This window comes from Gavialis gangeticus, unplaced genomic scaffold, assembly GCF_001723915.1.
Source record: "Gavialis gangeticus isolate Ggan-Ray unplaced genomic scaffold, GavGan_comp1, whole genome shotgun sequence".
In the NCBI taxonomy this organism is placed as follows: domain Eukaryota; kingdom Metazoa; phylum Chordata; order Crocodylia; family Gavialidae; genus Gavialis; species Gavialis gangeticus.
In genome coordinates, this window is record NW_017728992.1 from 43,480,586 (window position 1) to 43,503,064 (window position 22,479).

General features: G+C 43.0%; 1 protein-coding gene across 1 annotated transcript in view; it reads left to right on the forward strand.

The window, feature by feature from the left end:
• PHLPP1 (PH domain and leucine rich repeat protein phosphatase 1) overlaps positions 1-22,479 on the forward strand; it is a 269,023-nt gene that overhangs the window by 1,168 nt on the left and 245,376 nt on the right. The gene's annotated exons all lie outside the window — the stretch shown is intronic.

A 22,479-nucleotide genomic window follows, 5' to 3' on the forward strand; every position in this document is an offset into this window, starting at 1 on the left:
GCCTCGCTTCTGCCAGGTTGAGAGACCCCGAGGGTGCCACAGTGCGGGGGGCGGCACGCAGCCGCCCAAGGAGCGAGGCTGCGGGAGGTGGAGGGTAGACACCTGAAACTCGCTCCCTGGGAGGCTGGTGGAGACCCGGAGCAGGCCCAGAGGGGTGGTGCCATCTCCATCCTTAGGAGACTTAAGGTTGAAGCCTGGGTTGGGGGGGATCCTGCTTTGAGCTGGGGGGTTGCTCTAGGTGGCCTCCTGAGGCCCTTTCCCACCCAGATTTTCTGTGGGTCTAATGCGCCTCGCAGGAGGAGACCCTCCTCTCCGGGGAGATTGCAAAGCAGGAATCCGTGGTGTCAAGAGCGTTTTGCCCTGTTGGGGTCTTCCCATGGTCTTGGCAACAGAAGAAGGGCTCCATTCTTTTTCCGTACTCAAAACTGCAGTGAAAAACTGCAAAATGCTTTCAAAGGGGCACCCTAAATTTCTTGAGGGTGCTTCAAGGCTTAAGGGCTGCTGTCCTATGGTCAAAATGTTGTACGTCTGCATGCGCAGTTACCACCCCTCCCTTCCCCAACCTGTGGGCAGACTAATAATTCCCATCTCCAAAAGCTTGTCACCTTTATCTGCCCTACCAGACTTTTTTCCCCTTTTTTATTTCTAAAAGGGCAGATGAAACTTTATTTTATTCCCTGCGCAACAGAAATAGACCCAAGGGAAAAAAAGAGCTGGCACTGATTCTGGGGCCAGACACTAGCAGCCTGGAGATAAATTTTTGCAAGGCTGCCTCAAAAAGCCTTTGTTAGCCAAAGGTGGGGTATGTTTCTGCTGTGTCCACTAACTACACTGTGAATTTTTGTGATTATCCACCCCCACCTCCTTTTTATGCATCTGGGTTTTGTCCACATCCTGCATGATATTTGGGTCCAGAAGGTTGCCTTGCGATGTGTTCCTTTCTATAAGGGGATATTTGACATTTACCCTTCAGGTTTGAATTGGTTGTAAGGTATTGCGTTTTTGTAGAAGTGTGCTTGTCTTTCTCTGTTAGATTCACGATGGAAGCTTGTCTTTCTAATATACGTTTGCATAATAGCAATTAGTTTCTTCTTGGTTTAGCAGAGCTGTCTGCTGGACTTGGCTTTGAACCATTTATTTGACTTGCCTTTGGCTCCCTAATTTACAAGGTTAGAGACATGGGTAGCAAAGGTGAACTGTGGAACTGAACGACTTCGGTCAGCTAGCACTTGTACAGGTTAGCAGCAGGAGCTTATGACTTGAGCAACTTAGTGGCAGCATTTAGTTCTAAGAAATACGTTTGTGTTAGTTTGGGAAGCAATTATGTTTATGTAGCAGTGGGGTTTTATTGAAGAAAATAAAGTGTAGAAGTATATCTATCAAAACTCTTGGCCAGGTACCCAAATTTCAGTACAGGCAGACAAGGTTCTTTGGGTAAATATGGTATCTTTTATTAGACCAACTGGGTGGGGGGGGGGGATAGAAGTTGTAACAATGTTAATTTTATAACTGTACACAATTTTCTATTTCTGAGGCTGTTAGTTAAGTTACTTAGTGTAAAACATGTTATAGTGTTGCAGAGTTGCTTTATATTTCCTCACCCATCTGTGTCCTTAAACAAGGAAAACTATGCACAGTCCCTGTGAGAACTGAATTTATTTCTGTGTGCAAGTGTGTGTGCGTGTGTACTTGATACTATTGTTAGGTATTGAGTGAGAATGACATCTTCTCCCCATCTTGGCATTACCACTCCAAGACCTGACTACTTTCTTCCTGCTCTGTATGGCAATACAGCAGCTTTCTGTATCTTACTGAATGTAAAATAAAGACTTCTGAGGTAGGAGAGAAGAGAATAATGTTACAAGCCCGTAGTCACCTGCTTTCTTTAAGTTTCCTTGTTGTCATACTGTAGGGTGACGTATTATTTAGTTCATGAGTTGACTGGGAGGGGAGGGGTGCAATGAAAAAGTCACCAACGGCTCTTGCTGTCAGGTGGTGATGGTGGTCTGAATGTTTTTCAGCTGTGCTAAAAGGGGGTAGAATTCAGCAGATGTTCTTGATGGGAATGTTACTTTTATAAATTCATTATTTCTACTCCCACAGCAAAGTGGGAATGTGCAAGCTTGTTTATAAAATGCGGTAGTAACTGCCTGCATTTTTCTTTTAAGAAGAATTCACACTATGGACACTGAATAAAAGAGTCTTAAATGTACTTGAGCCTTTTATTCTCGTGTTCAAATCCATTTGCTATACCTAGTTGATATTATAAAAAGATGTGTATGTATACGCACTCCTAAATACATGTATCTTTTTATAAACATATGCATGTGATAAGCACAGAAGGCTAGAGCTAAAATTTTAAAGTAATTGTTTATTAGTATAATATACTACTTGTCATGAAGATAAAGGATAACAGCTTGAGCAAGCTGAATTTCCTGACTTTAAAAACAGTTGAATTTTTGAAATACAATTCACAGTCGATATTGTGATTAGTTTGGGAAGCAGTTAACCCCACTACTGCATATACATTTAACTGCTTCCCAAACTAATATGATATTTCGTAATTGAATATTGTGAAATATCATATCATGCATCAGATTGGAAAATACTTTGCATTTGAATTATGCAGCCTCATTTTGACTAGCCTAGCTTTTGGGGGGATTTTGTTCAAGTGTGTCTTAAAAAAAACAAACAAAAACAACCTCTTTTTTGAAACTCCTGTTTCAGAACACTGTTTATGATTAAAGCATGAAATCTCTATCGTAAGGCATTCGTAACAGAATGGCTGCCCAAACCAATTCTGAGTTGGAGTGCTGGATGATATTTAATTGTACTGGCTGTATGTAATGGACTTATGAAAACAGGTGTAAGATACGCAACAGAGGTGAAAGGGCAGTGGGCCAGACCCACTGCTTGGGGCCAGATCAGCAAAAACTAGCATTTGAGTTGCAAGGGAACAGAAGAGCAACGAGGAGGAATTCAGCATTACAAGGACTTGCCCTGAGGGGAGTGGGAAAAGGAGGTGCATCTAGGCTGTCACCTGAGAGATGCTGGCAGGAGTAAGCAGATGTGTTTACAAATGAGCTTTATCAGTGTCCTGAGGAATGCTCTAAAATAGTGTATTCTGTCCATCTTTCTACAGGTGATTGTCCCAATGGATGCAGGAATTCTGTTGCTATGGCCACAGTTTTCTGCAAAATGACTCCTGTAGGCTTTAGGAATTTGGGGTTTGTTTTGCTATAAAGTGGGATAAACTTAGACTGATTTCTCTCTCTGTGCTCTACAAATAATGTTTGCCTTTTCCTTCATGTATGTTCATCCCTGGCCATGTCTTATCTTTTGGCTTCCTTGATATCCTTAAAACTGTGCATTGCCAGAAACATTTCTGTACAAAGTAAAGTTAAGAAGTAACCTATGGGGCTACTAGGCCAAAATATACTATTCTGTATGTCAAGCAGGCTGCATAATATAGAGAGAACCTGGGGATCATCAAATCTTAAAATGATCCTGCTAATTCTGGAGCATTATAAAATCTGTGTTTTCTAAAACCAAATGCTTAAAAGATGTTTGGAGGTATGTAGGAAAGGAGGGCAAGCAACTGACTATATTTTATCCCCTTTAAAAATGTTGAAAACTTTTGGTTGGCGGGGGAATATGAGATGAGTTATAGTTTGTTTATAGTCTACCAGTATCCTCTCTCTATATGCATTTTTTCTTTGGGATGATAGCTTTTAGTGAAAGGAGTAAAATGAAGACTTGTCACCTAACGTTTTCTTTTTTTATGGTAAAATACATTGTGCTAAAGAAAAATTTGATTTCACCTTCCCCCGCCCCCTTCATTTTGTTAGCTCTCTTCTAGTTTACTCATCTCTCTCTCTCTCTCTCTCTGCATGCTCATTCCTCATTTTAAGGGAGTTTCACCAGGGTCCTGTGAAAGTGTTTGACTTGTTCACTGTTTTGTTTTTTTTGTTTTTGTTTTTGTTTGTTTTTTGAGACCTTACATGGCTAAAGCTGTTGGAGTGAAATAACAGTCAAGGGCCTGATCCTTCTTCTTTTGACTTCAGTGTGAGCAGGATCAGGCATTAGTGACTAGTCATGCATGTAACTGCATGCTCTGTGGGAGTCTATTTTTAACAAAGACTTCCTTTCCTTAACATTTGAAATATTAAATCTTAATGTAAAAGGATATGGTTAAATAGCTTTCTACTGAGGTATTCTTCTGCTTGACTGTGGAACTTCATAAGAATCCATAGGGCAGTTATTGTTGCGGTAGTGTAACTGGGAGACCAATTAGATCAGGCTTGCCAAATTATTCCTCAAACCATAAGAGTCGCTGTGATCCAGTGTGCTTCTTGAGTGCAAATGATATAATATCCCTTATTGCTCTGTAAAAAAAAAAAAAAAAAAAAAAAAAAAAAAAAAATTATCTTGTGAAACATAATGTGTCCCAGTAGGCTTGACTGCTTAAAATTTGAATATAGAGAAAAATGTTTCTACTACAAGCACAATGTGAAAATGAAGAGACCAGTGTAGGGTTTAGTGTCTTGCTTGAGATTCCAGGTCATAGAAAGTGTAAGAGGGTTGCATTTTAAATTATTCGGGACTACTTCTTGCACTATGTAAACCATGTACATCTTGAAATTTGATTTTTGCAAAGTTGTTCTATTACAACTAGCATTTTGGGGCCTGCTGAAAGGTTGACAGGACTTCTGGCTCTGCTCCATCTTGAGCATCACTCAGCCTGCTGGTTTCCAGTGTGGGGGCCCCATATTGTTGGTGTCACCAAATGTATCACTTTTCAGTGAGGAGATTTGCCTACAGGTATAATACTGAGAAATGTCAGATGTAATTAGGAACCTCAATTTCACACAGAGTTGTCAGACTTTATTTGGAAAAAGTGCTGTTTGCCCACATGACCTTTCAGAAAGTTGTGAGAAAAATGGGTTTGGCTTTGTATTGAAATCCATTTTATGCAAAATGTCAGTCTTCCTATCCTTGCCTCAGTTTGGGGAAAATTTAAGACACTGGGGTCAAGTGGAATGATTTGATTAGATTAAAAGAACAATCAGGAAGTGATGTAACACTAACCTTTCTAGCTGTGTAGTCGGGGAAAGAAGTTTGGACACTTAAGGTGCCTCGATTAATCAAGTCTGCTGGAGTGTGGCAATTACCGCCTGTGCTTCAACGCTGGTGTGGCACGTTTTAACTAAAGTTCAGTTGAGCTTTAGCCAGAGCGGCCCTGCTGCCATTTTGAAGTGCAGGGATACTGATGCACAAGATGCTCCAAGCACTTTAATTAGCACCCCCTTAAAACAACTCCCCCCTTCCAGAGCACATGTATAAACACCCTTAATAACACATGAGAGTTTCCTAGGCATTGTAACTCTATGGTCCTTCTAGGATAGATTCTCAACCAGGGTGATGAAGCAGCTTGGGGTGCCTAGGGATCATTTGAAGGGTGCTGCAGAAAGTGTGAGGAGATTAAACAGATAAGGGCAGGCTCAGGCTCCAGGTATGAGCAGCTAAGCCAGGGGTGGGCAAAATATGGCCCACGGGCTGGAACCTGCCCGTGAGGCCATTCTGTCTGGCCCTCTGGGCCCCTAAAAATTTGGAAAATTAATATTTATCTGCCCATGGTTCCTGTCAAAAATGACAGGAACCAAGAGCAGTAGGACTCCAGGGAAGCCCAGTGGTCTCTCACAACAGTAGGGTCTGCTTGGCCCCTCCCCCCCCCAGCCAGAAACCCCAGCTGGAGCTTCTGGCCTGGGACCATGTGGCTGCCCCTGCACCAGAACTGCAGCTAAGTGGGGGGTGGAGTCTGGGGAACAGTGGCCCAGGGAAAAGCTGAGTGCGGGGAGGGAAAAGCGGCCCCGTGCCTGATGCCCTGCCCTGCACTGCACCATGGCTCATGCTCCCTGTTGCAGCCGCTTGCAATCCGCACGCAGCTGTCCCAAGCAGATGCAGGCAGCCCCACGTGGGCTGCAAGTGGCTGCAGCGTGGGGTGTTGGGCACGGGGTGGGTGAAGGGTCACTTCCCCCCTCCCCCACACTCAGCACCAGCTTGTAACCCAGCCCCACTACCAGCCTGGGCCCTGTGCCGGCTCCGCGTTTGCCCATCTGGGCTGCGCCACAGCAGCAGCTGTGGCCCGCCCGCTTGCTGCATCGGGCAGTGTTTTCCACTGTTGCCTGTGGGCTGCCCAGTGTTCAAGCTCTGGGCGGGCAGCAGCAGCTAACACTGCCCAGCACGGCAAGAGGGGGGGCTGCAGCTGCTGCTGCTGTGCGCAGCCCTGACAGGTGAGCCTGGAGCTGGTGGGGCCCAGGCTGACAGTGGGGGTGGGTTACAAGCTGGTGCTGAGTGTGTGGGGAAAAACGGCTCCTCGCTCTCTCTGTGTGCAGCCTGCGTGGGGCTGCCTGTGCTTGCTCCAGACAGCCCCATGTGGGCTGGAAGTGCCTGCAGTAGGGAGTGCTGGCCACAGGGTGGGTGAGGGGCCGCTTTTCCCTGCGCTCAGCACCAGCTTCTTCCCTGCTAGCAAGCAGGAGGTTGGGGCTGTGCACTGCACCCCGCCTGTACCACGGGGCTGGGGGGCACTGGGAGTGAGCAGGTGCAGGAGCCAGCAGGAGCACGGGGCCTGCATTGGTGTCCCAGGGCCAGTGCTGGTGGGGCCCAGAGCAGGGTGGCAGGAGCGCAGGGTCCCAGCTGGCAGGGCTCTATGGAGTCAGGCCAGCTTCCCCCTCTTTCTGCTGGTGCAGTCCAGCCCGGCTCCACAGACCCCTGCCAACCTGGGCCCCACCAGTGCTGGCCCTGGGACATTGGTCCCAAGATGGTGACCAGGGGGTGGGACACCTGTCAAGAGATAGAGCTACCTATGTAGCCCTCAACAGCCTGCCAAAACTGAGTAAGTGGCCCTCTGCCTGAAATAATTGCCCGCCCCTGAGCTAAGCAGACAGGAGCAGGCTCAGGCTCTCTGCCTGGCCACTCCCCTGCCTCCACTGTCTGGCCCCTCTGCAAGGAGATAAGCACTGTAGTAAATAAATTAGTATTTGAAGTTTAGTGCTGCTCATTTTGCAGAAGGTGCCTCAAGTCTGAGAAGGCTGAGAACCACTATTCTAGGGTGTGGAATATCTTGAATTGTCTAGACTAAGGTTGATAAAGATACGGACCATGGGGCTCCTTCTGGCATCTGATGCTGAATTATGTCATATGGAGCCCCACTGGGGATGTGTACTGGTAACAGAGGGGCATGTGATGCACCCATCCCCACAGTAGTTAATGCTGTACCGCTCGCCCTGCTGCCAGAGATGGGTATGGTTCTGGCCTGGGGGGCCAAGAGAGTTTGTCATCCCTGGTCTAGATCTGTGTGTGTTAGAGGATGGGCATCACAAAACAAAAAGGTTGCCTTACTTCATAATAAAGGTAACAAATAACTGCACATAAGCTTTCGTAAATGTTCTTGCTCCTTTCTTACAAACCCTTAGTCTTAATTAAGCTCAGCAAACAGGTCTGTTTAAAAGTCTCTTCTAGACTTTGAGAAGAGGATCTTTGGATTTTGGAGCACTGTTTGGTGTAATGTACATGTAATTATTTTTTCTTTTAATGCATGCTATTGAGAAGGGGAGGTTGTGGGTGTGAGAATTTAATTAAAAATTTGAGAATCAAGGCCTGTAAAGAGAAGCAAGTTCTAGCTGTAAGGTGCTGTGTTCTTTTTTTCCACTCTGTCCTCCTACCTTGATGTAGGTTTTATTTACATTTTAGTGATTGAAACTAATGTGTCCTATTGATTATGTATCACATGTAGTGGGAAGAAACTTTCATAATCCCTCATCAGTGGGAAGCCAGACTTTATTAATCATTCAATGTGCTTAAATCAAAACACTTAACTTCTCCAGCATGGCCAGGATGAGCCATCTCCAACATTTGTTTTCTTGTGGGCAAGTTAGAAGAATAGAATTATTGTTGGTTTGCTGCTCTGGTTCAATGCATTTTGTGTGAGATTTGCATCTGTTTTGTGGTCTGTTGGCTGTTCCCACCCTGTTCAAGTGAAGTCTGTGTAAAGTGAGATTCAGGTTCTAGTGCAGTGGTGCTGACCTATTGTTATGTGCGGCTCCACTCAGTGCTGATTGGGTCAGAAGTCATTTAAATAGTGTTAATCAGGGAGCCACAACAGCATCCACACCTGTGAATTGTGGCATATACTCCAGTTTGAATGAGAGAGAAACTACTGGACATCTGCCCAGTCTACCAGGGAAAAATACTTAAAAAAAACAGTGAATGTATGCAGTGTGTTATTCATGATTGCAGGAAAGACGTATCCAATATATGCAGGAATAGAAGAACAAAAAAACCCAAACCAAAGCAAAACAACCTTTTAATAACATTTTCTGCAAGAAAATAGATAAATTGAAGAGCCAGTGCCTGACTATCAGTAGGGCTATATTGTCTATGAAGGCCTTTGAAATGGAGGTGAAGGAGGAAGCAAGTTGATAACATTGGAATGCTGATGTAACTTGCATACTTGTTGGTATGTAACAGCTGTAAGTACAATGGGACTTACAGCTCCCAATTCTGGCATACACTTGGCCAGCTTCCATTACATAAGTACATTTGAAGTCCAGACATGATAAATCTCACCAGGGAGGCTACATTCCAATACTTAGAATGGAAGCTGGAATGTTTGTGTGTTGAATTCTACTATTGAATGTGGTATTCCATAGTATGTCGTCTTTTCCCCCCATGTTTTTTCAAGCCTTTCTGCATTCTAAATGTCACTAATACACAGACTGAACATCCTCTGTTTCAAAAAGCAGTAGCTGTGGAAAGCTGATGCCTAAGCTCCTTCTTCATGGTAGTGGTGGTATACCTAAAAACCCTCAGTGCAATTTAAAACATCCGTCTGTTCAGTGAGAAGACCCACAATCTGTCAGTATTCTAAAGTGATAGTCATTGAAGCTGCTAGCAGCAGTACAAAAAAGCTAAAGCCTTGATCCGAATCAGTGTTAGGCACTGATTTGTGCTTTACTGTCCTCAGAAGTATTTATTGCTTTACTGGTTTATTAGACAACATAGAGGAAGCTTCGTTATTACATAAATAGTTATTTTTGAAGGAGAACTGTAGGGAGTACTTCTAGGTGTTGTAAAAGGCTGCCACTTACACATTTTCATTGGTCTCCCATTTTCTTATCACATTTTTGTAAGCATTAGAAATCTACAGGGACACTTCCTGTGAGATTAAACCTGTTAGTTTTGTGGTAAAGTTTCACCTGAAAATACCTTAACGTCCTTTTGTTTGTTTGAGTTAAAGGGACAAGAGTTTGAGTAAACTGATTTGCAAGGTATTTTATCCCTTGAGAATTCTAGAAATCTAGTTTACTTGACTATGCATTCTCCTTGGCTCTAGGCAGTGAACATCAGTGGAAAGAAATCTCTTTATAGTCCCTTTCACTTCAGTTCATGAGGATGAAGCATATTTGGAGTTCAGAAATTGTTAGAATGTTTTGCTGCTGATGTTATGGTATTGTCTGGCATGTTACAGCAGGTGAAGCCAGGTGTACGTGTGTTGTGGATTTTGTAGGCAGCCTTCCTAGGTTTAGACTTCATAAAATGTAAGGTTAGGGCCAAGAGTATGCCCTTTAAGTATGCCTGTACTGAACAGCCGTTGCAAGTACTATTAAGGTGTTGAAATTGGGAACTAACTATGTTAACTGTTAAGCTTAAATATGAATTTTTGGCAAAATCTTTTTTTGCTTCAACTGTAACCTGTTTTGACCCTTGAGGTGTGTTCCAATGCCTATAGAAACTAAATTGGGTGAGCAGACCAAAGGAGCCTTCTGTGTTGGCATATTTTGAAGTTCTGGTTTCTGATGGCTAACTTGGGAGTTGTGCAGTTCCAGCATCCTGCTTTTTTGAGAGACTTGCCTGAGAAATGTGAGCCACTTCATCCCAGTCATTTAAGTGACTTGGTGTTTAAAAAAAGGTAATGCTGGTTCAGTTAGTGGACTGGTTGAATAGGTTTGGCTACAAGATGAACGTTGAGAATTCAAGGTTTCAGGATACTTTTTGCTTGGGAGATCTGTTGAGTTTCTCCCTCCTCCCCTCTGCAAAGCAGACTCATTCCCACCCAGATTAGTCAGGAGACTGTTAGTGGGGGTTCTTGTCTGAGATTTGGGATGCCAGGTTTCAGTCCAGTCCCTGAGATGGGTGCTCTGAGCTGTTGACTGCTCTGGGATGGGAATGGTGAGTGGCCCCTCTCATTTCGGGGTGGGAAATAATCTTCCTTCCCAGACCTGAGAAGCTTTCCTAATACTTTTGACCAAAAACTTCTGGTGTTGATGAATTGGTGCTTCCTAGTGAAAATTTCACCAACTTTATTATTCAGGTACTCCTTCAGAAGTTTTGGAACTGGAAGGTGATGGCAGCTACAGTAGGAGGATACTTTCCATGAGATGCCATCATTCCTTTGTTCAGCTTGCAACAACTTTTTAATTGAGGCTCTTGCCCTTCAAATATATTGTGTGTGATGTAGCATTTGTTCTCTAAAAGTAGACCTCTGTCACATTCTAAATTAGTAGTTTTCAAATGTCTCAGCCAGGACTAAATCTTCATGAACTACTGTTGTTTTAAAAATTGGAGGTGGCTTAAGTAGCAACCACCTCAAATGTGAGTGGCTATTTTGTGGCATAACGGTAGGGCTAAATATACTTATTTCTTGTTGCCACAAAGCAAGCTGTAGTACATTAATTGCATTATACATGAGGAACATCCTCGTTTTTTTGCAGTGGTAGGACAGCAGCTACATTCCACCGGCAAGATATGTATGGATTGAAAATGAGTAATACTATTGTCCAGTGGAAAACTTGGGTGGGGTAGGCTTCAGGTAGGCAGAATACATGCAGCTGTGAACAGTACCTTGCCTTGTTGCCCATTTTAACATACCTTGTAGGTGGAGAAATGGAAATCAGTGAGCAGCAGACAGCATCGCGTGTACATTATGGCCCTTGTGTAGGCACCTTGTGGCCTGTCCTCCAAAGTGCTGTGCAGGACTGCCTGACTTGGACAATTAATTTAGTTAAAAATTCCATGATATTGGGTGCTATCTGAATGGGAGACAACTAAAACACCTAGTGATCTTCAAAAAGATCACTCTTAATTCCTGGGGCAGGGGGCTGGACTCAATGATCCTCTGGGGTCCCTTCCAGCCCAAATGTCTATGAAATCTATGAAAAAGTGTCTTGATGCCCATCTTGCTGGGGTCATCAATCTTTCCTGCCCAAGTACATGCAGGCTAGACCCGATTGATCTGCTCTGTCCCTTACAGCCCCTAAAAACTATGAAACTTAAAAGTGTGTGTGTATGTAAATAACCTCCCCCTCCCCCTTGAGGTGTATTGCATTCTGTAAGTCAAACAAAGCTGTCTTGAAAAACATGTATTATTAGTAGGTCAAAAGAAGCCTTTACTGGGGTGAAGAATTGTTGAATTCAACAGCACAGCATGCTGTCTTTGCAAGTTACCTATTGTTGGGGAACTGCAATCTCCCCCATCTGGCTTTTGTGGCCTTGAAACAAGAATAAAAATACTCTTTGCCAAATTGGGTCATGGATTTCCCATTGTGAGAATTAAGAATGACATATTACATGTTACCTAAGCCTGGATGTTACAAACTAATGCGTAAGAATTAGAATTTTCATTCCAGTTGTGTCTAATTTTGGCGTTTGGGATAAGAGTGAAACCAGTGCTGCAGTATTAACAGGCAGTGTGCAAATTAGGAGAGAAATTGACCACCGGTTTAAAAGTGTAATTTCATTAAGTTGTTTGTGCCAAAGTAAAATTTGGCTGTCTGAATTCTCTTGGCTGTTTGTCATTCAGGGTCTGATTCAAAGTCAGTAGGAGTATAGCTGACTTCATTGCATTTTGGATTGGGTTTATAAATTTTCAGGAAAAAAAATGTTACTCTAACCAGTCCTTTTCCCTTCCCTCCAGCACTCAAACTGCTGTGCCAAGTTCTGTTCAAATAAAATTGCATAAAATCTCTAAACATAATTAATGTTTTAGAAGCAGATTATGAAATCAAATGCAAGTTTATTTTCTGTTTATATCCAAGTCTTGATTCTTTTGACCCAAAGGGAAAGAGTTGTAAGTGAGCCCTGTAATTATGATAAAGGGAGGGCATGCCTTTACCAATGCACTTTTTAGTTGAAGCCGAATCTTAACAGCGTTAGAAAATAGCACTAGAACAAGACTTGTAATTGTGATTTCAGTAGCTTCAGTTGTTCAGCGTGGTAATCAACCCTGTTTCCTTACTTTACAGCAGAAGAGATGCATGTTATTTTGCTTCTACCAGCTTCTTGATGCTGTTTGTAGCATGATTTTGTGCTAAAGCAAATGTAAATAGGCAAACCAAAACTGTTCATAGATTGATTTGCCTTTTACATGGGCTGTAGATGGCCTAACTTGAAAGTGAATGGAAACTTTTTATGGTTTTAGAATGTGAAGGTAAACAAAGGCAGAGACACAGTTTTCTAATGTGAACTTTATGTAGCAGCACTGCCGCTTTGACAGGCACTCTAGTCTTCTCATCCTGACCTCCTGAAGGTGTGTTTTTGGTTTTTTTTTTTTGTTTTTGTTTTGCTTTTTAAGCCAACTACAGCTTGACAGAACGAAGTACTGTACTGTGTTGAGGTAATATTAAGGTTGATATAAAAACTTGTCATCTTAGCTTTTAATTTGACTTTATGTACATCCTGCTTGTGAGTAGAATGACTGGTCTATTGTCAGTGTGATGCAAGCGGTGCATCAACATCCAAAGTGCCTGCTGTGTGTTTTACTCGGGAGCTACAGTGCGGAATAGAATAAAGGTCCCTCCCTATTGACCACTTGGAGTCTGTTCTGTCTGTGAAACTGTCTTATACCTAGTGCATGAGAAACTGAACATGGTATATGTATTCTATTCTGGCTGAGTGCTGATATTGACTTTCATTTTGAAAAGCTTTTGTGCTTCAGTCAAAAGGTTTTGTCAACTTTATAACTTGCGGAGCTGATTCAGCATGGTGGAATTAGATGGATGGAAAGGCATGTGGAGTCTTACTGGGTAATGTGTGAAAATAATCAGGCTGATGGCACTCCCAATCTTCTCCTAGTTACACAACATAGCATGTAGTATACTGCACAAGCAAACTGCCTTGATGTGTGGATGCACCAAAGTGAAATCGGTAACCTATATGGCCTGTTTATTGATGAGAGTGTCTTTGAAACCTGTATGGTATGTACGATGCTGAATATTTCAGCCTTTTGTGCCCCTTCAGTCCTGCTGTTAATGAATTTATAAGCAGGCAAGTTTCTTGGGGTAGATGTGATATCTTTTATGAGACCAACTGAGTAGCTGGAAAAAAAATACTTTGCAAACTTTCGAGCACAATCACCCTTCTTCAGGCACAGGGAGTCTTTGCCTGAAGAAGGATGATTGCACCTGAAAGCTTATAAAGATTTTTTTTCCAACTATTCAGTTGGTCTCATAAAATATCATATCTACCCAAAGAACCTTGCCTGTCTATGTCCTTAGAGGCTTAGACCAACACAGCTACAACCAAAAACCCAGTGAATGTATAATGCACGTAGAAGCAGTTGGGTTGGTAAAGAGGGTGGTTGTATGGTTAAAGGGTAGAGCTGAGAGTGGACATCTGGGTTTCGGTCACTTTTTGAGAGAGTCTCTTTAACTTCTCCTTAGTTGCACCTTAGTTTGTTAATAAATGGAGCACATGCAGGAATTCTTTGGAATGACAAATGTGTCTGATTATTGAGATAAATAAGCAAGACAGCTGATCGTTGTGGTACAGTCAGGGAAGCTTTGGGTTTTTCTGTCTTTCCTCACCATGGGAGGGGGCTAGGGGGAAGCCTAATCTTGGAGTACCAGCCCGGACTGGCTCAGCTCTGGCTTTTATCCTTCCTTGAGCCAGGGTGGCTCAAGTTGGAGGAGGGAAGGGGTGCACAGGGGAGATGTATGGTTTGCAGCTGGGTGTGGGGGGATGTGGGGGAGATGGTGCAGTCTTCCCCCTGTCCCCACTTACTGTCAGCTCTAGCCCTTCTGGCCCTGACCCAGCTGAGCCCAGAGCTGTTGCATTTGCCTGATTGGCTGGGCCAGGGGTACTGCCACTGTGGACTGCCCTGGGGCCATAGCTGCATTCCGATGGAGGGGTGGGCCAGGTGGAAGGGGAACTGGTGTCAGGTAGTAGGCACAGGGATGGAGGGGTAGATGGTGCAGCAGGGTAGGCACAGGCGGGGCAAGGGATGGGAGGACAGGCAGGCAAGTGGGGGTGGGGCTTTTGCCCCCAACCACTGTGCTGGCTGGGGGGAATGAATGTAAGATAACCTTTCAATAATCAGATTCTGTACATGGAAAATTTTAACAAGTATATACTTTTTCATGTCTAGAATCTGAGTATTGGAAGGCAGGGGAGTGTTATCTTAAAATCAAAGTCCTCTTAGATTTGGATAAATATCATGTGTCTGTGGTTCTCAATCTGCTTAGCTTCTAGGCACTCCTTCAAAACTCCTCTTCTAAATTTAGTGACACCCCATTTAAGAAACCAATTTTAATATAAGTACAATGTTTATATTATTAATTAATACATTATTAACTTATTAGATAATTATAATATGTTCAGCCTATTGCTGCTGCAGCCAGGGGGAACTGTGCTGTATGCCTCCTGTGGAGCTAGATTGGGAAATGGCTGTAGCAGGAGCACATGCTTTTGCTGCCGCCCTTCCTGGTCTCGCCCTGTTTGTTCCCAGAAGCAGGTGTGCATGGGGCACATGGGGCGATCCCATGGGCCTATGTTTTCAGGAGGCATGCTGGAGCTGAATTGAAAAGAGAATGCAGCAGAAAGATGCGTTTGTTTTCATTTGATTTGCCCCCGCGCGCGCGCGCGCACACATTTTTAATGTTTTTTTCTTTGGCTAAACAAAAAATGAAAGCAAACTAGGCTGGTCAAAGTGCAGGGTTTAGGGAGCTGCTTTGCCTTCACTTAAATAGGTCAGATCCCTCCTGCCCTAACCCACTATGTCTGTAAAGATTAGCTCATAACTTGGTGATGCTCAGTCTTTTGAGGCTTGAGGTACCCCTCATTTGACTTGAGGCAGCCTTTGGAAAATGCTAGCTCTTCCTTTCCACTTGTTATCTGAGTACAGAAAAATACTAGAGCAATTCTTTTGTTGCAAAGAACTCAGAAAGACCATAATAGGTCACTATGAATGTGTATTTGAAATCTCTCTGCATTTGTCATGTAAATCATATTTGCCTACTTAGCAGTGCTATTATTGTGCATCACCGTGGTTGAGAATTGCTGTCATACACAGAATGCACCCTACAGAGTACCTTTCTGATGCGTTTGTGTGGTGCTTGGAGTTGTGGTTCCAGCCTGTAATGCTCCATCACAGTCCTTGCAGTTTGGGATTGAGGGTGATGATGGTACCAGTTTGCACCATATTATATAAACTGAATGCAGCTGTTGGACTCCTGATAGTTTGCTAGTGTTTTTAGTGGTGGAATAGCAGGGAAATGTGTATTGCTTTCCTTATCCATACATGAACTCCCTTGACTCCCCACCCCCGCCGCCTCCTTTCTAATGCATTTTCCATCTAGTGCAATGATGTTGATGGATCAGCATTCAGCCTCTTCAGCTCTGACCTTCAGTACACTTGCAACTGAACTGTTTGTAGTATGGGAAGTCCTTGGGTTTTGTTGGGGTCTAGCCAGTATGCAAGTTCCTTAAGGCAAGTTTCTTTTTGGTTTCTTCTCTGTAGTGGACTTATGAATAGGTCTGTAAGTTCATGCATAAATCAGGAGTACTGAATCACTTGCTGAGAGAGAGGGGAGATGTATTCCAGTGGAATCTGTCAGGCATTGGAAGTCTGCAGTAAAAGAGCAGGATTTGAACATAACATAAAAACATAAGAATTGCCATTTAGTGGGTCAGACCATAGGACCATCTTGCCCAGTATCCTGTGTGATGTAGTGGCAGAGACTGGATGCTGAAAGGGAGAGTGAACTGGGTATGACCAGGGTGCTTTCCCACTGTTTGTACCTCACTGGCAGCCCCCAGCATTTAAGGGGTAGGAAGTTCTGATTCAAAGACTGTATCCCTAATACCCATGCTCAATATGTGCTGATGCCCCTTTTTTCCAAAAATGTGTCTAATCCCATTTTGAAACACTCAGATTCCACATTTTGGTGGCACTGAGTTCCGTATTCTGGTTATACTCTGTGGGGAAAAATAACTTCCTCCTTTTCATTTTAAACTTACTACCTAGTAGTTTCATTTGTGACCCCTAGTTCTTGTATTGTGAAAAAGAGTAAATAATAAATCCCTATTTACTTTCTCTTCACCACTTAGTATTTTGTAAACCCTTATCATGTCCCCCTGCAAGTATCTCTCTTCTGAACTGAATAGGCGTAGCTGCTTTAATCTCTCCTTGTATGGAAGCCCCTCCAAATTGCTGATCATCCCTGTTGCCCTTTCTTGTGTCTTCTCTAGTTCTTCTAGTCTCCACAACTCAAAAAAGGATATAGAAGTGAGCACAGTATTGAAGGTGTGGATGTACCATGGATTTATTAAGGGGCATAATGCTACTTTCTGTTTTGATACTTCTTAATACTCCCTAACGCTTTGTCTGCTGTTTTGACGGCAGATTCTAGACTGTAGATCGCAGCGTAGGGGAAACCAACTGCGTCCTATGTTCATAGACATGCTGGCTTGGTATATCTGTATATAATCTGCCTAGTTCCAGAACTTGATTTAAAGCAGAAGGATAAAACAAAGTCTGAACAGTTTAGGAAGCATCGCACATGGTATAAAAAGCAGGTATGTGAAAGCAGTTGTCAGTTGTTCACTTACCACCAGTAGTGATTTTCAAGTTGAATTATGTAAGGGGTGGGTTCTATGCTATGGACCCTTAGATAATACCATAGCACTCCTGAAATGCATGCTTTTTTTCTTTTCTTTTTTTAACCACAGTTTAAAACAGGCACAGCATTGCTATTGTAAGAGTTAAGCTTAGCAGCAAAAATAAATTTATGCTTTTTAAATGAGTGTTAACCTTTACATGTGGATGTCCCAGGTGCTAAACTGCTGTTTTAGATTACGCTCTTCTCTTCACATTATCAAGAAAAGGAACTCTGTTAATTTGTATGCATTTTTTTTTTCAGCTGCCAAACTACCAATTTTGCTACTAAGTTTGGGTAATCAAATAGCTGTCTATACACTGTCTTACTGATGGTGGAGAGGTATGGTGGACAGGGCATTAAATGTAGCTTCTGTTCTGAGCTTTCTGCTTTGGTCATCCATGAGGGACTGTGCTGTTGAACTTAACCAAGTTGACATGAATCTGGGTTTGGTCCCTCCCTGAAACTGATATGTTGGGAGTCTGAACTCTGCTTTGTCCAAGCAGCAGGTGTGAGTTTTCATAATCACTTTCTGTCCCTGGGAGACTTCACTATTCTAGAAGTAAACAATGACTCTTACTAAAATGAATAGTTGTGGCTGAGAGAGGGAATTCCTTTCTTTTGGGTGCATGTGATCTGTGAGGAGCTGATGTATATCTCCATCAGATAACCAGAGTGCTGCTCTTACAGACTGTGAAGATTCTCCAGGGCTTTCAAATCCCAAATGTGCTTTTGGAAGCTGTCTATAGAGTGGTCGTTCTTGATTCCCAAGACCTGATAGTTCTCTTGAACTTGCCTCAGTGTCTTATTGTTCTTGTGACCTATTGAACTGGATAGCCTTTGCAACTACAGTCAGCTGTTTTTTATCTGAATTTCAGAAAGCAGCAGCAAAGTGAAACAGCTGTGACATTACCCTGTTTAGATAAGGTGGGTGTGAGCAATGCATGCGATAAAGCATGTATGCATACATCTATGTACATCATGTGCAGCATATATCGGTGTCTCAACAGAAATTTATACGCTGGTTTGATGCAAGAAGTACAGCAGTTAAAAAGACTGCCAGAAATGAATCGTCAATTCCTGCATCTCTTACATGGAAGCTGTGCCTATTGAGATGAACCTCTGTACTTTTAACTGGTGCCTATGCTGTTCTTTGCAATTGATAATTAAATGCTAGGACTTGAGTGTAGGATTCAAATAATTAAATGTAGCCATTTCCTGTGAGGTCCAGTATGAGCCAATCATAGAGAAACAAGGCTGGGACAAGTCAAGGACAAAATGGGGTTCTGTCAACTGTGACAGTTGGTGTTGTTCTAAGAGCGGGGCTGTTTATCATAGTAGAGGTATCTCTACATTAAGTGGGAGGGAAGTTATAAATGTTGAGTTTAGTGAAAGACTTTCGGATAAATAATTGGATGCTCTGCTGAAGTCAGACATCTAATTTGGCAGGTCCACTTCAGGCTTTTGCTGTTCAAGGTTGCCAGCGGATGCTGAGGTGTTCTTGTAACTTGCGCCCAAGCTGGTGAGCTCCAGTGTAAGAGTGTAAAGCCTCATTGCCTGCAAGGATTATCACTGCCCCCATAGGGAAAAAGATTGTTCTGTAGGTCATCGGGGAGCCGTTGCTTGTTATCTAGCTGTTTCAGTGGGAGGGTTTTATCTGTTGGTGGTTGTAGTTATTGACAAAATTGCAGTGAGGCAGTTTTTGCTGAATCTTGTTGCTTGAGAGATCCCTGGCCTGTTTAGTATGGGCCAAACCTTCCACATGGGATGGAAGATACTTTTAACTGGTGGATGCTCCTTTGGGTAGCAGACGAAGGCGGATACCTCTGATATTAGGTCTATTAACTGCCAGGGATTTTACTTTATTTTCAAACAATACCTGCAGACCCAAAAGAGGTGGATGGTGCTGTGCTAAGATGGCTCCATCCTGTCCTGGTTGAGGAACAGGATGGGAAATTTTCTCCTATCTGACTTGCTTGCGGGGTTCCCAGTTCTTAGTTATCCTACTCCATGTGTGTATGGGGCTGCTTAAGATCGTTATGGAGCAGCGGTGTCTTCAGTATGTGAGATTGTGGTATGGATGAAAGCTAGCTGGATTCTTTCTCTACCAGTTAGCTTTCATCCATACCACAAAGACTGAGGTGACCTACTGAGGGGGAAGAAATTGGAGTTGACAGAGGATACTATAATTGCAGGCAATCTTTATCTGAGATGGAGGTTCAGTTAGATTTCCAGCCACTGCTAGAAGAGTCTTCTTCAGCAGTGGTGAGGAAATTGCACAAAACTTTTTAATTTCTTAATTTACTTGGCCTGCTAGTTAGTGGCTGCTGTAGTGGTAGTTAAGATGTTCACTTCAGTCTTTGTCATGAGCATATTGACTGCATGGAGATGCTATAGTCTGTAAACAAATGTAATAACACGTTGTGTCTGGTGATTAACCATACAGCAGCAAGCAAAATTGTTTTTGGTCTAGGAACATGTCTGGGAGGTTATTAGTGTATGTTGGAGGCTGGAGTTGAAAGATGATACAGTAAAAAGGATCAGCAAACTAAGACCCCTACTGCAAGTAAAGATGCACTCTCTCAGGTTGAAAACCTTGCTGTCCTAAAACTTTCACAGAAGTGTGATGATGACATCACTGTAAGAAAAAGGGAGAATGTCAGGAGAAGTCACTGTGTCTGCTTGTTCTGCACAGCCAGTTGGAAGAGGCTTTCTTTCGTATGCTGCCTAATTATATTATAACATAAAAGGCTGAAGGCATTAAATAGCCAAGCCTTTGTGAAGCTCCTGAATTCCTTTAATTTAGCAGCAGCCCAGAAGCTGAATTCAGAGCATTCACAGGCTCGCACTATCTCCTTGACTAGTTGCCAGGTCTATTCATGTTGTCCTGAGCCCAGGAAGTTCTCACATTCATTCAGGAATAGGGAGGGGGGTAAAGGGGTAGGCTTTTTTTTTTTTAAAAAGCAAGGGAAATGGTTATAAGGAAAATTCTTCAGTGATTCCATGGGACCCATTTACCAACTGTTAATCTGAGTAAATAATGGGAACCGTTTATACACTTGGCAGCCCTTGAGAAGGAGCTGCGAATCATGGAAGTACAGTCCACAGTCCCAAGATAGCAGAACGCTTTGTTCAAGTGCCTCAGGCATCGTCCTTACTAAGATAGAAAGGTATTTTTGTTGGAATGCCTCATCTTGCATGCTCTAGGATCTTTCATCTAATGTTATGAACTGTGACGTGGACAAGAATTTTTAACCTGGCATAAGTTAACTGATTGATTTGAAGCATAATCCACTAGCTAACATTTTGCCTATATTAGAGGCTTAGAATGTACCCGTTAACAGGCTGTAAACACTTTTTACTAGCCAAGACAAACCACTACTTATGGTTTTGCCTGTCTGTTATTTTTTGTTTTCCCCCAAGGAGGGGTTATAGAATATGTACTTCATACAGTATCCCGTGAGAGAGGGTTGCTGCAGTGCCCAGCATTGACTTACTGGCTTTTTTTAATTAATATTTTTTATGTGAGGGTTGGGGGGATGAGGGGCAGGAGAGAGGAAAGGGAGCCGAAGAGAAACAAACTGCAAAGGAAATGAATAAATCAAAGAGTTTTAGATAGGAAACCAAATGCTTCACAAACCTAAAAGCTCACTTCACGCCTCAGGAACCATCCCACATCTCTGCTGTGTGGTATGTAATCTCTGTATCTCAATACCAGAGTGATAGGTATTTACCATAGACAATAGAATTGAAGGTGGCTGCAGATGTATACTGAAGGGGTGCTGGGTGCAAGTCGCACGGGGTACAAGTCACACGGCATATAATGAGTTAAATGCCAGATGTTTCCAGAGAAAACAGTAGTATGACAGTTTCCTCCATGTCCTAAGTAATAATGTGGCCTCAACTCTTGCTGATTTGGCTTTCAGCTTGAAGGATTTGCTTATGAATGGACTTCCTACCCACTGCAAAACTGAATGGGATGGATCCTCTTTCATATTGTGGCCTTGGCAGAAAATTTGTACATTGTTGTTGCTGGGGCAGGTTGTATGAAACATGTCTTAGCTGGTTAAAGAGCTGTATTGGTCTGAAGTCAGCAGAAGGCGAGGCAGGATGGTATCTTCAGACATAGGGTGACGCTGTGTCCCAGTTTAGTCTGGACAGTCCCAAATTTCAGAGGGCAGTTCTGTCCGGCTATTGAGAATTATAATGGGTGTCCTGGAAACGCAGTGGTGCAGGGCAGTCTGGCCAGGAGTTGGAGTGGCACGGAGTGCCTTGCAGGCAGGCAGGCACTGCTGCCTGCCTGGCGCATCACCCCATCCTCACCGACTTGTGAGAGTGTTGTGGGGTAGGCAGTGTTCTGGATGTCACAGATGAATGTCCCAGATGTCCTGGGTTTTCTTATGGTCAGCCTGTTGGGAGGCTACTATGTTAAGAGTCTAACTGGTTAGGGCAAATGGTGGGAGGGGACCCAAAGGTTCATATCTACAGTTTTGATGTGTTTAAAATCTTGCTTCTGTCTAAACTAGGCTGTCAAGAGTAGTAGCCCGTACTGTTGAAAAACCATATCCCAAGATAGACATCCTAAACACAGTACAGTTCTTTGAAGGGTCTTTCATTATCTTGAATTTGGCTGTATACCAGAGTTGCTGACTGTCAGCATAAAGCTTTAATTGCTAAATTGTAGACTTATAGCCTCCACAACTCAAGAAAACAAAAGCAGTTCAGGTTGCTGTATGTGGAAGGAATGTAACTGGACAGTTTAAGAGGAGAGACCCTGTTTTGCTTTCTTGTCCACTCTAACCACTTCCTCTCTCTCTCACTAACCGCCCTCCCCACAGTCTCACTGCTGAACTGGGACATGGTGGAGAAGTAAACTCATTTTGTTACTGGGATTTTAAGCTATGGTTTCAAGTGCCATCACACAGTTTGTGCCTTCCAGGTAGAATTTTGTATGAATTGCCACAAGTGGAATATTTTTAATGCACCAGAATTGTTTCCAAAATCATAGTCTGCTAAGAACATTACTGGCTGATTATGGCTTACCTTTAACACAGTAACTAGATGAAAGTATTGCCAAACGGCCAGCTTGGACTTGCAAAAGCAAGGAAATGAAGAATGTCAAATTACTGTTGCTGGATGGCTTCTTCCTACTCTGAACATGGCTTTTGATTTGGAGCCACAAGTGGAGCTTTCTGTTTCATATTAAAGAAAAACCATGTTCTCAACTTCTGTGCTAGCTTCCCCCCCCCGCTTTAAGAAAACTACTTTACCACTTTGGTAGACTGTAATAGTACTAACAGCTTTGCTTTATATATAGTTAGGCAAGCATTACTTGCTTTCTAGAAGTCTCCACTCATTAAAAAACTAATGACTAGTATGACTAGTATTGCAGATGCAAGTAAAATAATCTATCACAAAATAAGTTTACGTAGCAAGAAAGTGGTAGTGAGTACCACCCTTTCTCTAGTCTCTTACTAAATTCAGGACATTTTTAAGGGAGTTGTGGGGGGGGGAGGGGGAGAGAGGTTAAAAAAAAAAAAAAAAAAAA